Source organism: Lissotriton vulgaris, chromosome 3_2, assembly GCF_964263255.1.
Source record: "Lissotriton vulgaris chromosome 3_2, aLisVul1.2, whole genome shotgun sequence".
In the NCBI taxonomy this organism is placed as follows: Eukaryota; Metazoa; Chordata; class Amphibia; order Caudata; family Salamandridae; genus Lissotriton; species Lissotriton vulgaris.
Genome location: NC_141690.1, coordinates 292470480 through 292490397, shown reverse-complemented (window position 1 = coordinate 292490397; position 19918 = coordinate 292470480).

Sequence of the window (19918 nt, the reverse complement as noted above, 5' to 3'; positions counted from 1 at the left end):
GAATGGTTGCCCATTCGAGATCAGGGCTATTCCCGTACGAGGTGGTCTTTGGCAGACCACCGAATATGTGGGGGACGCCCATTCCGAAAAAGATTACTGATGTTGATTGTAACATGTTGACAGATTACCTTGCCTCCTTGATGTCTGCACTCCAATCATGTCGTTCACAGGTTGCCGCAGCCTTCCCTGACAACACTGATGTAAAGCCACACGATGTCCGTCCAGGGGACCTCGTACTAGTGCGCAATTTTGATAGAAAGAGTCCGTTGGAGCCCCGCTGGAAATCGCCGAAGACCGTCCTTCTCACCACAAGGACCGCCGTGAAGATCGAAGGGAGAAAGGGGTGGGTTCATACGAGTCATGTGAAAAAAATTTTTGAACTGAAACGTGATCGAGACTCGTCCACCCCCACCAAAGACTGTGTCGAGCCAAAAGACTTTACAGAATCTGAACGAGAAAAACCTCCCCAAGAGGAGTATCGTATGAAACTCCGATCTAGCAAGTCAGACAGTTTAATTGTTTAAGTCCTCCCCTAGGTGAATCGGTTAAATAGTTTCTGACATGTATCCCCTAGATTGAGATAGAGAGAGAGAATATAAGAAACGTACATATTGTAAATCACTTCGTAGTCACTGTATAGTGACACTATTAATCATGTTTATTTTGAGTATTTTAATTATTATTGCTAGCATCTTATTACCTATCTATTGTCCTATTTTCAAGCGTGAACAATCTGCCTACAATGTATCTGCTGAACACACTTTTAGTGAGTTACCTCCACACGAACTTTCCTACAGACTTGCGCTGCGCAACAACACATTCATTAGTATGCTACACCATTCTCATCAAACTAACAATGCTACAGATTGCTGGATATGTGGCCGACTCCCTCCCTACCAGAATTACAAGGGAGCTCTGCCCCTCTTTCCGTACCCGTTCACTCATAATGGCTCCTGCGGCGCATGGTTTAAAATAATTAATTCTTTAGATCCTGATATTGCTGTTTTCGATGGGGGCTGGGTTTGGGGAAACCTGAACTTAGTCCTGCTCGACGTCTGTTACCCTGATAAGGAGGGACTCCCCACTAGAATAGGAACTGATCTAGAAAATGAAGTGTATGGATTAGGTAACTATACAATTAGCCTTATGATTCTTACTGTTGAATCCGAAGCCGCACCTGTTATACCCACTATGTCAGTATTGCCAGTCACTGGCGAATTATGTATCAGGAAGAAAGGTTCGGTACACTTAGGTCATAGTAAATGCACTACTGTGGTCGAATTCAGTGATCATGGAAAATCGTCTTTTAAAGCTATCCGTCATTCTTATTTTGTTTGTGGTCATACCGCATACATACGTCTACCTCCAGATTGGGATGGTACCTGTTACATTGCATTCCTTCTGCCACCTGTTTTCCTAGCTCCCCCTGATTACCATAGAAATACCAATCTAGTAAAAAATAGACCCAGAAGAGATATCCCACTTGTCGACTACACAGAAACGGCATGGGAACAGTACACTGATTTTAATAAAGGATTCTTTTTCTTTTTAGGACCTGTTCAGAATAGTAAATTAATACGTAGATTAACTAGAACACTTGAAGCAGTAGTGAATGAAACTGCCTCCGCCTTAGGTAACTTAACAGAAGAGCAGTCCGCCATGCGGGTTGTTGTCCTTCAGAACCGTCTTGTTATTGACGTCATCTTGGCAGATAGAGGTGGAGCTTGTAAGGTCATCGGGTCAAGTTGCTGTGTTTTCATACCACAAAACGCACCATCTGTATATCAAGCTATTACACGTCTCCATAAAATTGCAAATCAGATACATCAGAATCCAGGCACCTGGACTTGGTCCGGTTGGTTCTGGACAACGTTAACCGCTTGGGGATGGAAGATCCTATCCTTCCTAGGCATTGGCCTAGTCCTAGTATTCAGTTGCTGCCTGTGCCTGCAGTGTGGGCCAGCGATTTGTGGACTATGTGCCACCTCTTGTATTGAACGTTCCAGTTTTCTCTCAAAACGTAAACGAAAGAAAGAAGAACAAATGATGTTACAAGAACAAACTGATCGATTCATGAGGATTGAGATTTCATGAAGGGTCCGTAGGGAACAAGGAGGGAATGAGGAAATATAAATTTTTGGTCATGTTATGTTCCCTAGCGCGTACCCCACCGACTCCATGTACCAGCTTAAAGTGCATGTAACTTCCCTCCTGTGTCAGCTATGAAGACGCAAATACATTTGCGTCCAACGTTAACTTGTCCTCTTTCAGATCCACCCTGAATGGATTATATAGTCCGTTCCTAAGTATGCCATGCCAACGTCTTTTTGTGGTGTACTTCTACGTTTTTCTGCTCTGGCAAAGTAGGCCCTGAATTTCTGCCATCGAGCCTCTTTTCTGGCTTTTGACTCTGACAGCCTCTGCCCAGGCTGCCTCTGTACCCGTGAACTCTGACTTACTTCCAGCGCGGCCCCTCGCGCTCAGCTCAGCCTGCTTTCTGCCAAAACTGACTATAACCTTCGAGTTATCTGTTCCGCTCCTCGAAAATGCATTCCTGCCTACTAGCTTCAGTAAACATCCTCCCCAGCTGCAGAGCCAAAGGGCCGACCCGTCCCAGTGCAAGTAATTCATAGCCTCTGTTACCATGCTTCCATGGAAGGCCCCGTGCCCCCACGCTTCTCATGCAGACACTTAGGCGCTTATACACGCATCCACAGTTAGCATAGAATAGCTTCTGCCCTAGAGACCTTTTCCGCCCAGATAATATGGTTCCTAAACATCAGATATCAGATATGATAGAAGTACAAGTTGATCTGACATGCCAGACTTCTGTCTCTTTCCGTCAGTGTAAATGTCAAGTCCCCTGCACCCCTCCAATCACACGTCATGCAGCTGCGCGCGCATCCAAGCTTCCGATTTCTGCTGACATTGCCACATTTCTGCTTAGTGCCACCCACCTGTGACACCTATCAGTGACGTTTCTAGCACACACCTCCAGTTCACGCCTCTTGATTACGTACTAGTACCACGTGTATACTGTTATCTTGTCTTCTCTCAGCTGTTACGCCTCTTGCACTGTTGCTTATGATATGAATTAAGTATATAAGCTATGTATTGTCAATAAAATGTAGCGCTCTATCCCTTCTGACACCCCTGTGGTGGTCAGAATCCGATATCCTGGTCATGACCATTCCTTTTTAAGGAATAAAACCCCTAAAAACTCTAACACCACGGACTCTGGTTTTTTCTTTCCGATCTGAGTTATTATTGATTAAGTACTTACCTGCATAGAAATTAAGAGAGTAAATTAATTATTTACGTCACTTGGATATCGTTGCACAAGCCCTCCCGAGTTGCCTGAGGACCACGGCTGCAGTAGCGGTGGCCATCCGGCAATCAGAGGGAATAGTTTTGAATACAGACCTCACAGTCATGGTACCGCATGCTGTGGATATCCTTTTGAACAGAACTAAGACCCAGCACCTTACGAGTGCTAGATTGACAGGGTACGAGCTAACCTTGTTTGCACCCCATATCACAATCAAAGATGTGCCACTCTGAACCCAGCCACATTACTACCCCTTCCTTCAAACGATGAAAAGGACGACGTCCATGATTGTATATTTAGAACAGAAGAGGAAACGAAGGGACGCGTAGATCTTACTGACATCCCTTTATCTGAACCTCAAGGGGAGTTGTATGTGAATGTCTCTTGTTTTAAGTTACCAGATGGCACTGCGACAGCTGCTTATGCTGTCATGACATTAAAGACGGTGGTGGAGACCGCAAGGATTTCCCATCACTCAGCCCAGGCAGCTGAACTAATAGCCTTGTTAAGAGCATGCGAATTGAGTGAAGGGTTGAGGGTGAACATTTTTACGGACATCCACTACACCTTTGGCGTGGCCCATAGCTTTGGGGAGCTGTGGAGGGAGAGGGGTTTCTTTACTACAAATGGCCAGAAAATTCAACATGGCTTCTTAATTGATCGATTGTTATTTGCCTTGACACTACCAGAGAAAGTGGCCATCATCAAGTGCAGCGCCCATAAAAAAGTTGTTGATTCCACTGGAAAGGGAAACGCTTTTGCTGATTCAGTAGCGAAAGAAACAGCCCAGACTAGAATGAACCCCATGTTCCCTAGCACATCGGCCCGGTGGGTAGCAGAAACATCCCTGTTTGACAATACCATTGAAAGTGTGAGAGAACTACAGAAGGAAGCAATAATAGATGAAGTACAGAGATCGGAACCGGAAGTAGGAAAACTAGATAAGAATGATTGTTGGATAGATCTATCTGAAAAGCAGTGATGGTTACTGCCCAATGCATTAGTATATGCTGTAGTGACAATGGCGCATTGTCCAGCCCACATAGGCGCGAAAGGTATTTGTGCCGTATTAGATCCAGTGTGGAACAACCCAAACATTTCCAAAACTGCAGCACATATAGTGAAATATTGCCTGGTGTGTTTACGCCACAATCCTGGAGGTAGAGAATCTGTTTTGAGTGGAAATTTTGCCCCACCGTCCTTGCCCTTTGAGGTAATACAAATTGATTACATCCAGATGGAAAGAGTGAATAATCTAAAGTATGTATTAGTGGTGGTATGTACTTTTAGCAAATGGGTTGAAGCCTACCCTACTAAAGAAGCCACTGCAGTTTCAACTGCCAAAGCCCGTGTCATCTGGTCCGACAACCGGCCTCATTTTAATGCTCAGCTAGTACAGAGCGTTTGTAAAGGATTGCAAATAAAACAGAAGTTCTATGCCGCCAGACATCTCCAGTCGACTGGACTAGTTGAAAAATATAATGGCTCCCTGAAATTAAAAATGGCTAAAATCTGTGAGAGTACTGGATTAAATTGGCCTGATGCACTCCCATTGGCACTGCTGTCTCTAAGAACAACCCCTCACACTAGAACTGGATCGTCTCCTTACGAGGTGATCTTTGGCAGACCCGCCAATGTGTAGGGAGTTCCCAGACCCGATCCTTTAGGGATATTGATTACCCTTTAATGACAGACTACCTGTACGCCTTGACTAAAGATTTGCGTTCTATTCATCAACAGGTATCGGACACATTGCAGCCACTACCGGAGGGTCCTGGACATCGATTGGAACCTGGCCAGTGGGTACTGGTGAAGAACTACCAACGGAAATAGAGTTTGGAGCCCAGGTGGTCAGAGCCCTATCAGATCCTCCTGGGAACGAGAACGGCGGGTAAGGTGCATGGAAGAAAGCACTGGATCCACGTCACTCATCTAAAACGCCTGCCGCTGCCTTTGCCGTTTGATCTACAAAACCAAGAAGGAATTCCGAGCCAGGAAGGAGAGCTGATTCAAAACTTCGTGCCTTTTTCAGATGCCACAGAAGTAGCGCAACTGAGTGAGGTGTTGCCCACCGTTGAAAGTGAGACAGCTCAATCAGCGGAGGCTGTCATTTCCAAGGCACCACAAGTTTTGAACGCATCAGATGCCCTTGCAGCAGAATTGTTTTCTGACCAGGAACAACCTGGCCATTGTAAATACGACCTGCGGCCCCGAAAACAGTGCGGTACCCCAGCTTCCAATGGTAGGAGCTAGACAGAGACTTGAGTTGAGGAACATCAGATAGAATTACTGGGGTACTGAGCGAGACACTGGACTGAACCCGTTGAGAGCTTGGAACATTGTGTTAAATAGCTCTGTTCAGAAAGAAAGACTGAGTTAAGGGCCGCGGTCGTACTACTGGAATATAAAGCTTGTTCTTTTTGATGAACAATAGGAGTCTGCCTGTGAGGCTCTAACGGACACAGGGAGAAGATCCCTCAGTGGAAAGAAGAACCCTCTGGTGGTGTGCGTGCTTTGTAGATACCATGATTAGTTTTGGGACTTTTAGAGAGGATCCGAGTTAGAATTTGGACTTATGGAGAGCATGTTTCCCTTTGCCCTATTTGTCATGGAGGATGAACGACCAATTGCCCCTCGACGGTATATTGATAATACGCAATTGTTTTCCGATTATTGTCATTGATGTATTCCCACCATGTAGCTGAACCTAAGATATATACTGAAAAGGACAATGAGGCCATTCTGAAATATATATAGAGCAGCACCAAGAATTTGATGCTGAAGGGAATGGAGGAGAGGGATCTCTGGACCCAAATGCTTGTATGAATGTATACACTGAATATGAAAATGCTACCTGGTTACAAGAGGAAATGCAGGATTTTGAACTTTTCAACTCCACCATGTATTTTCAGCATTTTAAAGGACGAAATGTCCCTAATGACAAAGCTTTGCCGATTCCGATTATAAATAGCACTTCCCCCTTTTGCATACAGGGACGAGATCATATTAAGGTAGGGGGCAGTAGATGTAATTATACTTACACCTTGCAGACATACAGTACTCCTCCTGTGATTACTCCCCCTAACGTATATTTTGTGTGCGGTGAAAACGCATATACCTGGCTTCCCCGGGGATGAGCAGGGCGGTGTTACCTCTCGTTCCTCTACCCCCCAGTTTATATTGCCCCATCTGATTATCATAAGACACATCAACTAGTTAGACGAGAGATGGAATCTAATAGGAGCATTAGGAGTTTTGATACTGATAGTACTGATCAGACTGATACCTCCTTGCAAAAGTTTGAAGATATTTCCAAAGGTCTCACTCCTTTTTGGGGACCGATTTTCAATAGCCGTAGTATAAGACGCCTGTCGAGAATAGTGGAAAACGTGGTTCAGACCATAACTGGGATTCTGACCAATATTACTGTTGAGCTTCAGGCTACGAGGCTTGTTTCGCTCCAGAACCGAATGGTTCTTGACGTCATTTTAGCATATAGGGGTGGAGCCTGTCGCGTGATCGGCAGCTCTTGTTGTGTTTTCATTCCTGACTCGGCCCCTACTATACACCTCGCAATCCAGAAACTTCACCGGTTAGCTAGAGAAGCACGCGTCGACAATGGTACTTGGTCCCTTAGTGGATGGTTCTGGGGTCTTTTATCTACCTGGGGTTGGAAGATATTCATGATTCTTGCTGAAGCCTTTGGAGTCATATTTACTTGCTGCCTATGTCTCCATTGTGGCCCGGCTTGTTGTTCTTTCTGTGCGGCTAGAATAACGTCCGCCTTGAAAATCTCTCGACAGGCTAGAGTCGACAAACAAATGATCCAGAAGGAGGTCTCAGATATTATGCAGATTGATGAGGGAGTGTTTGTAGAATAAATCTAGTTATATTGGCTATGATGGGATATAAATACGATGAATACATGTTATTGGCCTAATATATACAATATAACCTTATAACCGCACGTTAGCATTGCATTATTCACATTGTATTATTAAAGTTAGGAACGATTCACTTCAGTGTTGCCTAAACCTATTGGTATGACCATAGCCATCTTGTTTCGTTTTTCTGTCTCCAATACTGTTTCCCTGAAATCAAGTGATTAGGCTTTCTGCACGAAACCACGATGGCAGACCTAGCTGTCTGCTCCATTCGTTAGTTTGTAGCTCAGGGAAACCCAAGGTCACACCTGCCCTTCTTGTGGGATGCGCACATTCTAGCAGAACCCGTTCCTGCACTCCCCGAGCTACAGATAGAAAGGGAGGCACCTTACTGACTTGCCCCCGGAATAGTTTAGGCCTTGCTACTAGCAATTAATTGTGCCTTATATGGGTTTTTGTAGTAACCACGCTACGCTGGTATGTTGTAAACCAAGTAGGTTGATTTACAAGTAAGATAACAGGTGGTAGAAGTCTTTTGATTGTTTCGAGTATAGAATTATAGTATTACATAGGGACATGTCATTTTTGTTTCTAGAATACTGCTCAGACGTGGGTCCCAGGCACTCCACACCACTGGAGTCAAGCTAGCCGGGCTGATGAGAGGTGTTACCTCGAAACCGGTCCGGTCCTCGGATGCTTGATTCGGTTCTGGGAAGGACATGGCTTTTGTAGTTCGGACTGGACTGTTCCCATGGGGCACAGGGTCAGAGCTGATTTGCATATCGCCATTGTCTAACGCAGGGTGGTGTGGAGTGCAAAAAAATGATGGATTTGGGCCCAGATCTTTGGACTGGGGTGAATGTGTGACATTGATCCACATTCTGTCCATCGCCTGTTTTGTTTGCAATTACCGCCATAAGTGCGCTGGGGATGCTCAGACGTGGGTCCCAGGTACTCCACACCACTAGAGTCAAGCTAGCCGGGCTGATGAGAGGTGTTACCTCGAAACCGGTCCGGTCCTCGGATGCTTGATTCCTTTCTGGGAAGGACATGGCTTTTGTAGTTCGGACTGGACTGTTCCCATGGGGCACAGGGTCAGAGCTGATTTGCATATCGCCATTGTCTAACCCAGGGTGGTGTGGTGTGCAAAAAAACTATGGATTTGGGCCCAGATCTTTGGACTGGGGTGAATGTGTGACATTGATCCACATTCTGTCCATCACCTGTTTTGTTTGCAATTACCGCCATAAGTGCGCTGGGGATGCTCAGACGTGGGTCCCAGGCACTCCACACCACTGGAGTCAAGCTAGCCGGGCTGATGAGAGGTGTTACCTCGAAACCGGTCCGGTCCTCGGATGCTTGATTCCGTTCTGGGAAGGACATGGCTTTTGTAGTTCGGACTGGACTGTTCCCATGGGGCACAGGGTCAGAGCTGATTTGCATATCGCCATTGTTTAACCCAGGGTGGTGTGGAGTGCAAACAAACGATGGATTTGGGCCCAGATCTTTGGACTGGGGTGAATGTGTGACATTGATCCACATTCTGTCCATCACCTGTTTTGTTTGCAATTACCGCCATAAGTGCGCTGGGGATGCTCAGACGTGGGTCCCAGGCACTCCACACCACTGGAGTCAAGCTAGCCGGGCTGATGAGAGGTATTACCTCAAAACCGGTCCGGTCCTCGGATGCTTGATTCCGTTCTGGGAAGGACATGGCTTTTGTAGTTCGGACTGGACTGTTCCCATGGGGCACAGGGTCAGAGCTGATTTGCATATCGCCATTGTCTAACCCAGGGTGGTGTGGAGTGCACAAAAACGATGGATTTGGGCCCAGATCTTTGGACTGGGGTGAATGTGTGACATTGATCCACATTCTGTCCATCACGTTTTTTTTTGCAATTACCGCCATAAGTGCGCTGGGGATGCTCAGACGTGGGTCCCAGGCACTCCACACCACTGGAGTCAAGCTAGCCGGGCTGATGAGAGGTGTTACCTCGAAACCGGTCCGGTCCTCGGATGCTTGATTCCGTTCTGGGAAGGACATGGCTTTTGTAGTTCGGACTGGACTGTTCCCATGGGGCACAGGGTCAGAGCTGATTTGCATATCGCCATTGTCTAACCCAGGGTGGTGTGGAGTGCAAAAAAACGATGGATTTGGGCCCAGATCTTTTGACTGGGGTAAATGTGTGACATTGATCCACATTCTGTCCATCACCTGTTTTGTTTGCATGTTACATGGCATCTACATAGGGGTTAACTTACACTGGTTAAGTGTTCCCTTACAAGAGGGTTGGCCCTACATCAGGGTAAGCCTTGTAGATGTCAAGAACAGTTTTACGGTATTACATTTTTACATGTAAGTTTTGTCTTTTACATTAGGGACATGTAGTTTTTCTTGACAGGTTTTAACTACACTTTAATATACCTCTACATAGGGGTAACTCGTACACGGGGTGGTCATTTTTACTGGTTGCAGGGATGGGTCCCTGCGTGCGTAAGACACCTTGTGCCGCACGATAGATTGATGCAGGGTTATATTCCCTATGTGCCTCCCCACATGGAGAGCACTTTACATTTTACGAAAGATTGATCCAGGGTTATATTCCCTATGTGCCTCCTCACATGGAGAACACTTTACATTTTTGGTGTCCCTTAGTGATTAGTTTGGGGCAGGACTTAGGGTTTTAGCTCTTTTGTTCACATTACTTGTCTTCCTACATGGGAATACACTAACGGTTGTCCCTTGTTAATGGTGGGGGCAGGATTTTGGGTTTCTGTCCCATTATTCAACATTACATTTTTATCTTTATCTATTTTATGCATTTGAGAAGGGGGATGGTTATATTGTATTCAGTAGCCACCTTTCCTTCCTGTCTTGAGTTCCTTTCCCTCTCGAGGTGCGGTGTTCCCGTCATCCCTGGGTCTGGACTTTTGACTCTGTTTTTAAATTGTTCATTTCCTCTTCATGATGTTCTCTTCATTTTTGGGATGTGGACTATTTATGTATGATGTACATTTTTGCTTATTGTTAGTTGCATGTTCATAGTTATGCATTTGCTCTTTCTTCTGTTCATTAGGGTAGAGGTATGTAGTATTCTCACATGATGTTTCATTCCCTATGTTTCTGCTAGCTTCTCAGCCTCTCTGACCAACTGTCACCCCACAGCCAGTCACCCAGGCATTCTAGTGAAGGTCCACACACCAACATTCCATACAGAGTAGACACACACAGGCTGAGCAGCTAGAGTGAAGAAACATAGGGAATGAAACATCATGTGAGGATACTACAGTTTTCCTGCTGCCTCACTGACAAGTTGTATCTTTCCTAGTAAGGTGACTGTAGCGATCGCTACCATCGACAAGGCCAAATATAAAAGATTCCGTATTTCCAGTCCTTGGCGGAAACACTACAAGTCCCAGAAGGCCATCCGGCGCTGGGGGTTGGCTCAATGGGAGGACATTATATAAGCTCCACCTTCGGAACACAACGGGGCTTGTCAATTGTGTTCTGTATTCGCTCATAGTGGATGAGCCTTCTCGCTGCGAGTAGGATCTTGAGGACGACGTCGATCAAAAGCCAGCGTGGTCAGTTGTACCCTCTTCTGCACTACGCCGATCAAAAGCCAGCGTGGTCATTACCTTGATCTGCACGACGCCGATGAACAGTCAGCGTGGTCAGATATCCTGGAGATTCGCTGTTCCGAATCCTATTCAGTCGTGCAAGTACCCAGAGGAGTGCGGGCTCGCCTCCTCTTCTTTTGTATACTCTTTCTGTTTAAAGCGGTATCAAAGCTGCCGCCATTCCTTGTTTACTTTGTGGGAAAAGTTTGTGTTATACGTCAGTGGCTACTGACGTTATCTGATAACTGGTCTACTCCGTTCCACAAGGAGGATTGTGGTTCATAGAAGCGTTGTGCCTTCCACGCTTATCATTTGTAGTCCAGAGATTTATGTTTGTGCTTACGACCTGGTAGGCAGAGGAGTGAAGTTAACTTCTCCGTACTTCTGGTTAAACTGTAATTTCTGTACTTTGCTTGGAATTCCTTTAAGGATACATGGGGTGGATAAACTGGTGAGTAGGGAAGACAGGGGAAGAATACTGGGGTCACATAAGTTCCGCTGCAGAACTAATCTCTTGCTCTCTGTCTCCTCCTCTACCTGCAGTGTCCCTGTACCAGTAACCTCATGGTGTAACGACCAGACGATACCAGAAGTGCCTTTTCCCCAATGCCAATCCACCTCCCGGCCCCTTTTCGTACAAGCTCAAACAGTGGGTAAAGTCCATTGTAGGGGTTTGTGTGGAACGGAGTCGGAAGGACTATTGTCTATTGTCTCTGCTGGCCATCAGAATAAGGTTAGTGGCGCTTGCGTATTCTTGCGCTGCTCTCAATCCCGACAGATTGACAAGCCCAAGAATACCGCCCAGCCTAGACGATGGATACAAATACTATTCTCACCTCCCTGTTGGAGAGCTTTACAGGCCTTCAACAAGAGGTTCAGAACTCCCGGATAGAGAACCAGGCTTTGTATAAAGAGATTTCTGATTTACGCAAAGACGTGTCAGACCTTGCCATGAGAGAGCCTGTGGTGAAACCATTGATTAGACCGGCCACCCTGCAGCCTCCTCCTTCCTTCCAACCCGGGGGTTCATTAGCAGCCCCGTCCACTTCTACCGAAACCACTCCGACGGTCCATATAATTCAAAATCATGGGATACCCCTAGCCCCCCCCGAAAGGTTTTATGGGGATCCACGGAAATTCGAAACATTTCTGAATCAATGCCGTCTGCATTTTTTATGCAAACCTATGGTCTTTCAGGACGAAGCGTCCAAAACAGCTTTTCTGATGGCCTATATGGGGGGGAACGCGTCCAGCTGGACTATTCCCTTATTGGAAAAGGATGACCCTGTTTTACATGATTTCTCTGCCTTTTGCATCGAACTCCGGAAATTGTTTGATAGAAAGTCTCACATGTTGTCACTTGATCATGAATTAATGACCTTGAGACAGGGGTCCCAAGATCTGTTGTCCTACATCTCCACCTTTAACCGCCTTATCGTAGAAACAGATTGGCCGGCTCAGAAACGAATCTCCTTGTTTTATCAGGGACTTAGGGGTGAACTGAAGGATGTATTAGCTCAGGTGGTGCAATTACCTACTACCTGTGAGGAATTAATAGACCTGACCGTCCAACTAGATCACCGGCTACTGGAGCGAAAAGGGGATAGAAAAGGGGGGGATTATCAATACTCTTACCTCTTATTTAAAACCCGGCAGGGGGTTGAAGAAAAAGCAAAGACACCAGAAGGACCGGAACCCATGCAAATAGGGGGAATACGTGGGCCTCTCACCCGGGAAGAAAGAGACAGGAGACGGAGGCTTAAGCTCTGTCTATACTGTGGCAAAGGGGGGCACTTCATTAACGACTGTAGAGCTAGGAATTACGTTCCCGGGAAAAAACCCCTTCCCAGAGGGCAGGCTGCTCTCAGTTCTAGTGAGCCGGCGGAAAACTGACGGTCTTGAATCATATAGAGACCTCTGATTCGAGACGACCTCTAGATACGGTCTCCCCTTTTGTAGCCAATACCCTACACCCTGCAGTCGCCCATATGAATGTGAGTGTTTCGCTCTGGGTTACCAATCAGAACCCTGTAAGGGTAGATGCCTTGTTAGATTCAGGGGCAACCAGAAATTATATAGACCAGACCTATGCCTTCCGCATGGGTATCCCCTGTGAAAAGAAACCAATACCTGAAACAGTTAAAACAGTGGATGGCACGGTACTAACTTCAGGCCCGGTCACCTACCATACGCTGGCCCTATTAATGAGATTCGGTGAGGATCACTGTGAGTTCATCCAGTTTGACCTGATTGATGCCCCTCAGTTCCGACTCATTCTAGGTATGCCTTGGTTGACACTGCATAATCCGTTGGTGAGCTGGGCTTCCCGTACCGTGAGTATGACATCCGAGTATTGCAAGGAACATTGTCGAGAAGGCATACACCAAGACTTCCCCCTTGTTCCCTCTCTCGCTACCTTCTTAGCAAGCGAATGTACAGTTGATTCCTATTGTTGTGCCTCCACATTACCAGATGAATACAAGTCCTTTCATGCCTTGTTCGACAAACAAAAAGCTACCCAATTACCTCCTCATCGCACCTACGATTGTCGGATTGACCTCGTTCCGGGTGCAGACATCCCTTGCAGTAGGGTGTATGCCCTAACAGAAAAAGAAACACTGTATCTCAAAACCTATATCGAGGACAATATAGCGTCTGGGTTCATAAGACACTCCACCTCCCCGGCCTCGTCACCCATGTTCTTCATACCGAAGAAGGATTGCGAGGAATTGAGACCATGTATTGACTACCGAGCCATTAACAGGGTGATCATCAAGAACCGATATCCTCTTCCCCTGATTCCTGTGTTGATGGATCAGTTGAAATGTGCGCGCTATTTCACGAAACTCGATCTCCGAGGGGCCTATCATCTGGTCCGCGTGATGAAAGGAGATGAATGGAAGACTGCTTTCAGAACTAAGTTTGGTCTCTACGAATATAGAGTAATGCCCTTTGGCCTCTGCAACGCCCCAGCCGCCTTCCAGTTCTTTATGGACGAAGTGTTAAGGGGGTGTTTGGAGACATTTTGCGTGGTCTATATAGACGATATTTTGATCTATTCGGTGTCTCTGGCAGACCACATTACCCATGTGAAAATTGTGTTGGAAAGGCTCCAACAAAACTCCCTGTATGCCAAACTGGAGAAATGCCTTTTTCATGTCCAGCAGGTAGCCTTTTTGGGATATGTTATTGACGCTCACGGATTTCGAATGGACATGAGTAAGGTGAAGGCCATCATCACATGGAAAACGCCACGGAACGTTAAATCTGTGCAAAGCTTTCTCAGTTTTGCCAATTACTATCAGCGTTTTATACAGGATTTCTCCAAAATCATCCATCCCATCACGTCCCTCTTGAGAAAAAATGTTCCTTTCAAATGGGGAGAGGCGGCCGAAACCTCATTTCAACTCCTAAAAGAGAAGTTTACACAAGCTCCCATCCTTCGTCATCCAGACCCCAAGATGCCGTTTGTATTGGAAACTGACGCTTCTCAGTTTGCTCTGGGTGGTGTCCTGTCCCAACGCCATCCCACCTCGGGTCAACTCCACCCGGTGGCGTACTACTCTAAGAAGCTCACCCCGTGCGAGATAAACTACACGATAACAGACAAAGAGCTCTTAGCCATCAAAAGAGCATGCGAAGAATGGAGACACTACTTCCTCGGGGCGTTGCATACTGTAGAAATCATCACAGGCCATCGCAATCTACTGTTCCTAAAGACGGCGAAGGCTTTGACTCCTCGACAATTGCGATGGACCCTCTTCTTCTCGGACTTTGATTTTGTGATCAAATACAGACCGGGAACTCGTAATGGAAAAGCTGATGCGCTCTCCAGGTTGGGAGAGGAAGAAGCGGCAACCTCGACAGAACCCCCTTTTATTCTAAAAGGGATAGAACCACCAGAAACAGCTATCGCCTTGATCACTTCCGAAGATTTTCTGGATGACGTTAGAGTCACCCTAACGGATCAGGATATCAATGCTTGGGTACAGGATGAGCCCGACAAGCGATGCGAAAAGGATAATTTGGCCTATCATTTCCAGGCCTTATATGTCCCCACCTCTGCGTTGCAACGCAAAGTCCTGGAATGGGCGCATGATTCTGTTTTAGGGGGACACATGGGCATCTACAAAACAATCGCTAACGTGGAACGATCCTTCTGGTGGCCTGGTGTCAGATCAATCAATCAATCAATCAGTGACACTTATAGAGCGCGCTACATACCCGTAGGGTCTCAAGGCGCTGGGGGGGGGGGGGGGGGGGGGGGGTGCCGCTACTGCTCGAACAGCCAGGTCTTCAGCTTCTTCCTGAAGGAGAGGTGGTCTTGGGTCAGGCGCAGGTCGGGAGGGAGGGAGTTCCAGGTCTTGGCGGCCAGGTAGGAGAAGGACCTTCCTCCTGTAGTCGCTCTTCGGATGCGGGGGACGGCGGCGAGGGCGTGGTTGGCTGATCGGAGGTGGCGTTTGGGAGCGTAGAAGTTGATCCGGCTGTTGAGGTAGCTCGGGCCTTGGTCGTGTAGGGCTTTGTGTGCGTGGGTGAGGAGGCGGAAGGTGATTCTTTTGTTGACGGGGAGCCAGTGAAGGTCTCTCAGGTGTCCGGTGATGTGGCTGGTTCGTGGGATGTCGAGGATGAGTCTGGCTGAGGCGTTCTGGATCCTCTGGAGTCTCTTCTGGAGCTTGGCGGTGGTACCGGCGTAGAGGGCGTTGCCGTAGTCCAGCCGGCTGGTGACGAGGGCCTGGGTGACGGTCTTCCTGGTCTCGGTGGGGATCCACCGGAAGATCTTCCGTAGCATGCGTAGGATGTTGAAGCACGCCGAGGAGACGTTGTTGACTTGCCTGGTCATGGAGAGGGAGGAGTCCAGGATGAAGCCCAGGTTGCGTGCATGGTCTGTTGGTTTGGGTGCGGTGCCCAGGGCTGGAGGCCACCAGGAGTCGTCCCAGGCGGAGGGGGAAGAGCCCAGGATGAGGACCTCCGTCTTGTCAGAGTTCAGTTTCAGGCGGCTGGTCGTCATCCACTCGGCTACCTCTTTCATCCCTTTGTGCAGGTTGGCTCTGGCGGAGGCGGGGTCGTTGGTCAGGGAGAGGATCAGCTGGGTGTCGTCGGCGTAGGAGATAATGCTGAGGTTGTGTTTGCGTACGATGGCCGCGAGGGGGCTCATGTAGACGTTGAAGAGGGTGGGGCTCAGAGATGATCCTTGAGGGACGCCGCAGATGACTTCGGAGGCTTCTGATTTGTATGGTGGTAGGCGGACTCTCTGTGTCCTTCCGTCGAGGAAGGAGATGATCCATTCCAGCGCCTTGTCCTGGATTCCGATGTTACTGAGGCGCTGTACTAGGGTGCGGTGGCAGACCGTGTCGAATGCCGCGGAGAGGTCTAGGAGGATGAGGGCCGCTGTTTCTCCATTGTCCATCAGGGCTCGGATGTCATCGGTGGCGGCGATGAGGGCGGTCTCGGTCCTGTGATTGGCTCGGAAGCCGGACTGTGAGGGGTCGAGGGATCCGTTCGTCTCGAGGAAGGCGGCCATCTGCTTGTTGACGGTCTTCTCGATGACTTGGGCTGGAAACGGGAGGAGCGAGATGGGGCGGTAGTTCTTGAGTTCGGTGGGGTCCGCTGTTGGTTTCTTGAGTAAGGCGCTGAGTTCGGCGTGTTTCCAGCTCTCAGGGAAGGTGGCGGTGTCGAATGATGTGTTGATGATGTCTCGCAGGTGGGGTGCGATGACAGCGTCGGCCTTGTTGAAAACGTGGTGAGGGCAGGGGTCGGTCGGTGATCCGGAGTGGATGGAGTTCATCGTGCGGATGGTGTCTTCGGTGCTGATCGGGGTCCAGGCGTGGAGGGTGGTGGTGGGGGGTGATTGTTCGGTCATGGTGTGCGTTGGTTGGTTGTTGAAGCTGTTGTGTATGTCCGTGATCTTGTTGTGGAAGTATGAAGCGAGGGAGTTGCAGAGGTCTTGTGATGGGGTGATGTCGTTGTTTCCTGCGCTGGGGTTGGAGAGCTCTTTCACGATGTTGAAGAGTTCCTTGCAGTTGTGTGCGTTGTTGTCCAACCGTTCCTTGAATGCTGTTTTCTTGGCGGCGCGGATAAGCTGGTGGTGCTTCCGGGTGGCAAGCTTGAAGGAGGTCCTGTTGTCCGGTGTAGGTTCCCTTCTCCAGACTTTCTCGAGGGCTCTGCAGTTCTTCTTGGAGCTCTTGAGTTCGTCGGTGAACCATGGGGCTTTCTTGCTTCCGGGTCTGCTGGGCGGGGTCCTCAGCGGGGCGAGCTCGTCCGCGCAGATGCTGATCCACTTCGTGAGGTTGACGGCGGCCTGGCTGGGGTTCGCTGAGCTGGCAGGAGGGTGCTGGCTCAGGGAGGTGGTGAGCTGGTCTGCTGTGATCTTGTTCCAGCTTCTGCGGGCGGCCTGTTGCTGGTGGTGGTGGGTCGTCGTTCTCTTGAAGGTGAAGTGGATGCAGCTGTGGTCCGTCCATTGAAGCTCTGTGGCGTGGCTGAAGTCGATGTCTGTGCTGGAAGAGAAGACTGCGTCGAGTGTGTGTCCGGCGAGGTGGGTGGGGGTGGACACCGGTTGCTTGAGTCCCAGGTTGGCGAGGTTGTCCAGCAGGGTGCTGGTGTTGCGGTCGTTGTTGTTCTCCAGGTGGAAGTTGAGGTCCCCCAGGAGGATGTAGTCAGCGGAGGGGAGGGCATGCGGGCTGACGAAGTCGGCGATGTCCTCGCTGAATTGCGTGCGTGGTCCAGGGGGTCGGTAGATCAGGGTGCCTCTGAGGGTGGTGTTCGGGTTGGTGTGGATCTGGAAATGCAGGTGTTCGGCAGTGGTCAGGGTGTTCTCGGTGCTGGTCGTGAGACGGATGGTGTTCTTGTGGATGATGGCGATGCCTCCTCCCATCTGGTTGGCGTTGCGGTCCCTGCGGACGTTCTTGTAGCCCTCTGGGATAGCGATGGCGATGTCTGGAGCTGATGAGGCGTTCATCCAGGTCTCTGTGAGGAAGGCAGCGTCAGGGGCTGTGGCGTCTAGGAGGTTCCAGAGTTCGATGGCGTGTCTGTGGACGGAGCGGGTGTTGAGCAGGATGCACTTGAGGTGGGTGCTGCTGGTGTTCAGCTTGGCGGGTGCTGGTGTGCGGCAGGTCCGGATGCAGGTGAATTTGCAGGTGTGGCAGCTGAAAGGTCCGTGGGTGCGTCGTGGTGTGGCTTGATGGCATTCTGGGAGTCGGCCAGAGTTGAGAGCGATGAGGGTGGCGGCGGAGTACGTCAGGCGGGCCGGTCGGCGGCTTCGGGGGCCAGGGGTCCTGGCGCTGGGCGCGGTCCAGGTGCGGACGGGCGCAGACGGGCTTACCTTTGGCGCGCCTTCGGCGCACAATCGGCGCGCCCGCTGCGCGTGGCCGCTGCGCGTTCGCACGGTCGCCATATAAAGGCGAAGTGCGCGGGTGGGCGGAGCAGCTGGGAGGCGGGAGCGGGGCGGGAACAGAAAGAAAAAAGGGGCGGGGCTTGCGGTGGTGGCGGGAAGCGGGGAGCGGTGAGGGAAGGCGGTGATGTAGGCGGGCTAACAGGAAGGACACAAGCTGGACAGATAAACAGGCAAATATACTTTATTAAGCACAAATGGCGAACAAAACAAAGGCAAAAACGCTAACACGGGCAGGGGATACAGATGACAAGCACAAATGGCGAACAAAACAAGGGAAAAAGAAACGCAAACACGGGCAGGGAATACAGATGACAAGCACAAATGGCGAGAAAAACAAAGGCAAAACAAACGGCAACGGAGTCAGCCGGCGGCGAGGCAGGCAGCGCGGCAGGGACAAGGCTGAGGGGCACACGCAGCAGCTGGTGGCCGTGCGGCGCGGGGGTGTCCCACAAGTGGGTCACACTTACCTGTGTCGCACGGTCGCCATATAAAGGCCAAGTGCGCGGGTGGGCGGAGCAGCTGGGAGGCGGGAGCGGGGCGGGAACAGAAAGAAAAAAGGGGCGGGGCTTGCGGTGGTGGCGGGAAGCGGGGAGCGGGGAGGGAAGGCGGTGATGTAGGCGGGCTAACAGGAAGGACACAAGCTGGACAGATAAACAGGCAAATATACTTTATTAAGCACAAATGGCGAACAAAACAAAGGCAAAAACGCTAACACGGGCAGGGGATACAGATGACAAGCACAAATGGCGAACAAAACAAGGGAAAAAGAAACGCAAACACGGGCAGGGAATACAGATGACAAGCACAAATGGCGAGAAAAACAAAGGCAAAACAAACGGCAACGGAGTCAGCCGGCGGCGAGGCAGGCAGCGCGGCAGGGACAAGGCTGAGGGGCACACGCAGCAGCTGGTGGCCGTGCGGCGCGGGGGTGTCCCACAAGTGGGTCACACTTACCTGTGTCGCACGGTCGCCATATAAAGGCCAAGTGCGCGGGTGGGCGGAGCAGCTGGGAGGCGGGAGCGGGGCGGGAACAGAAAGAAAAAAGGGGCGGGGCTTGCGGTGGTGGCGGGAAGCGGGGAGCGGGGAGGGAAGGCGGTGATGTAGGCGGGCTAACAGGAAGGACACAAGCTGGACAGATAAACAGGCAAATATACTTTATTAAGCACAAATGGCGAACAAAACAAAGGCAAAAACGCTAACACGGGCAGGGGATACAGATGACAAGCACAAATGGCGAACAAAACAAGGGAAAAAGAAACGCAAACACGGGCAGGGAATACAGATGACAAGCACAAATGGCGAGAAAAACAAAGGCAAAACAAACGGCAACGGAGTCAGCCGGCGGCGAGGCAGGCAGCGCGGCAGGGACAAGGCTGAGGGGCACACGCAGCAGCTGGTGGCCGTGCGGCGCGGGGGTGTCCCACAAGAATATGTGAAGAACTGTGCGGTCTGTGCCCAGGGGAAAGCCAGTCACATCAAACCACCGGGACTGTTACGTCCATTACCGATTCCACCCAAGCTGTGGCACACTCTGTCCATGGACTTTATCGTAGAGATGCCCCCGTGTGAGAAGCAAACGGTCGTGCTGGTGGTAGTTGACCATCTTACGAAAATGGGCCACTTCATTTCTTTACCTGGTCTGCCTTCCTCCAGTGAATTAGCCAAAGTCTTCCTCCAACACATCGTCCGTCCACA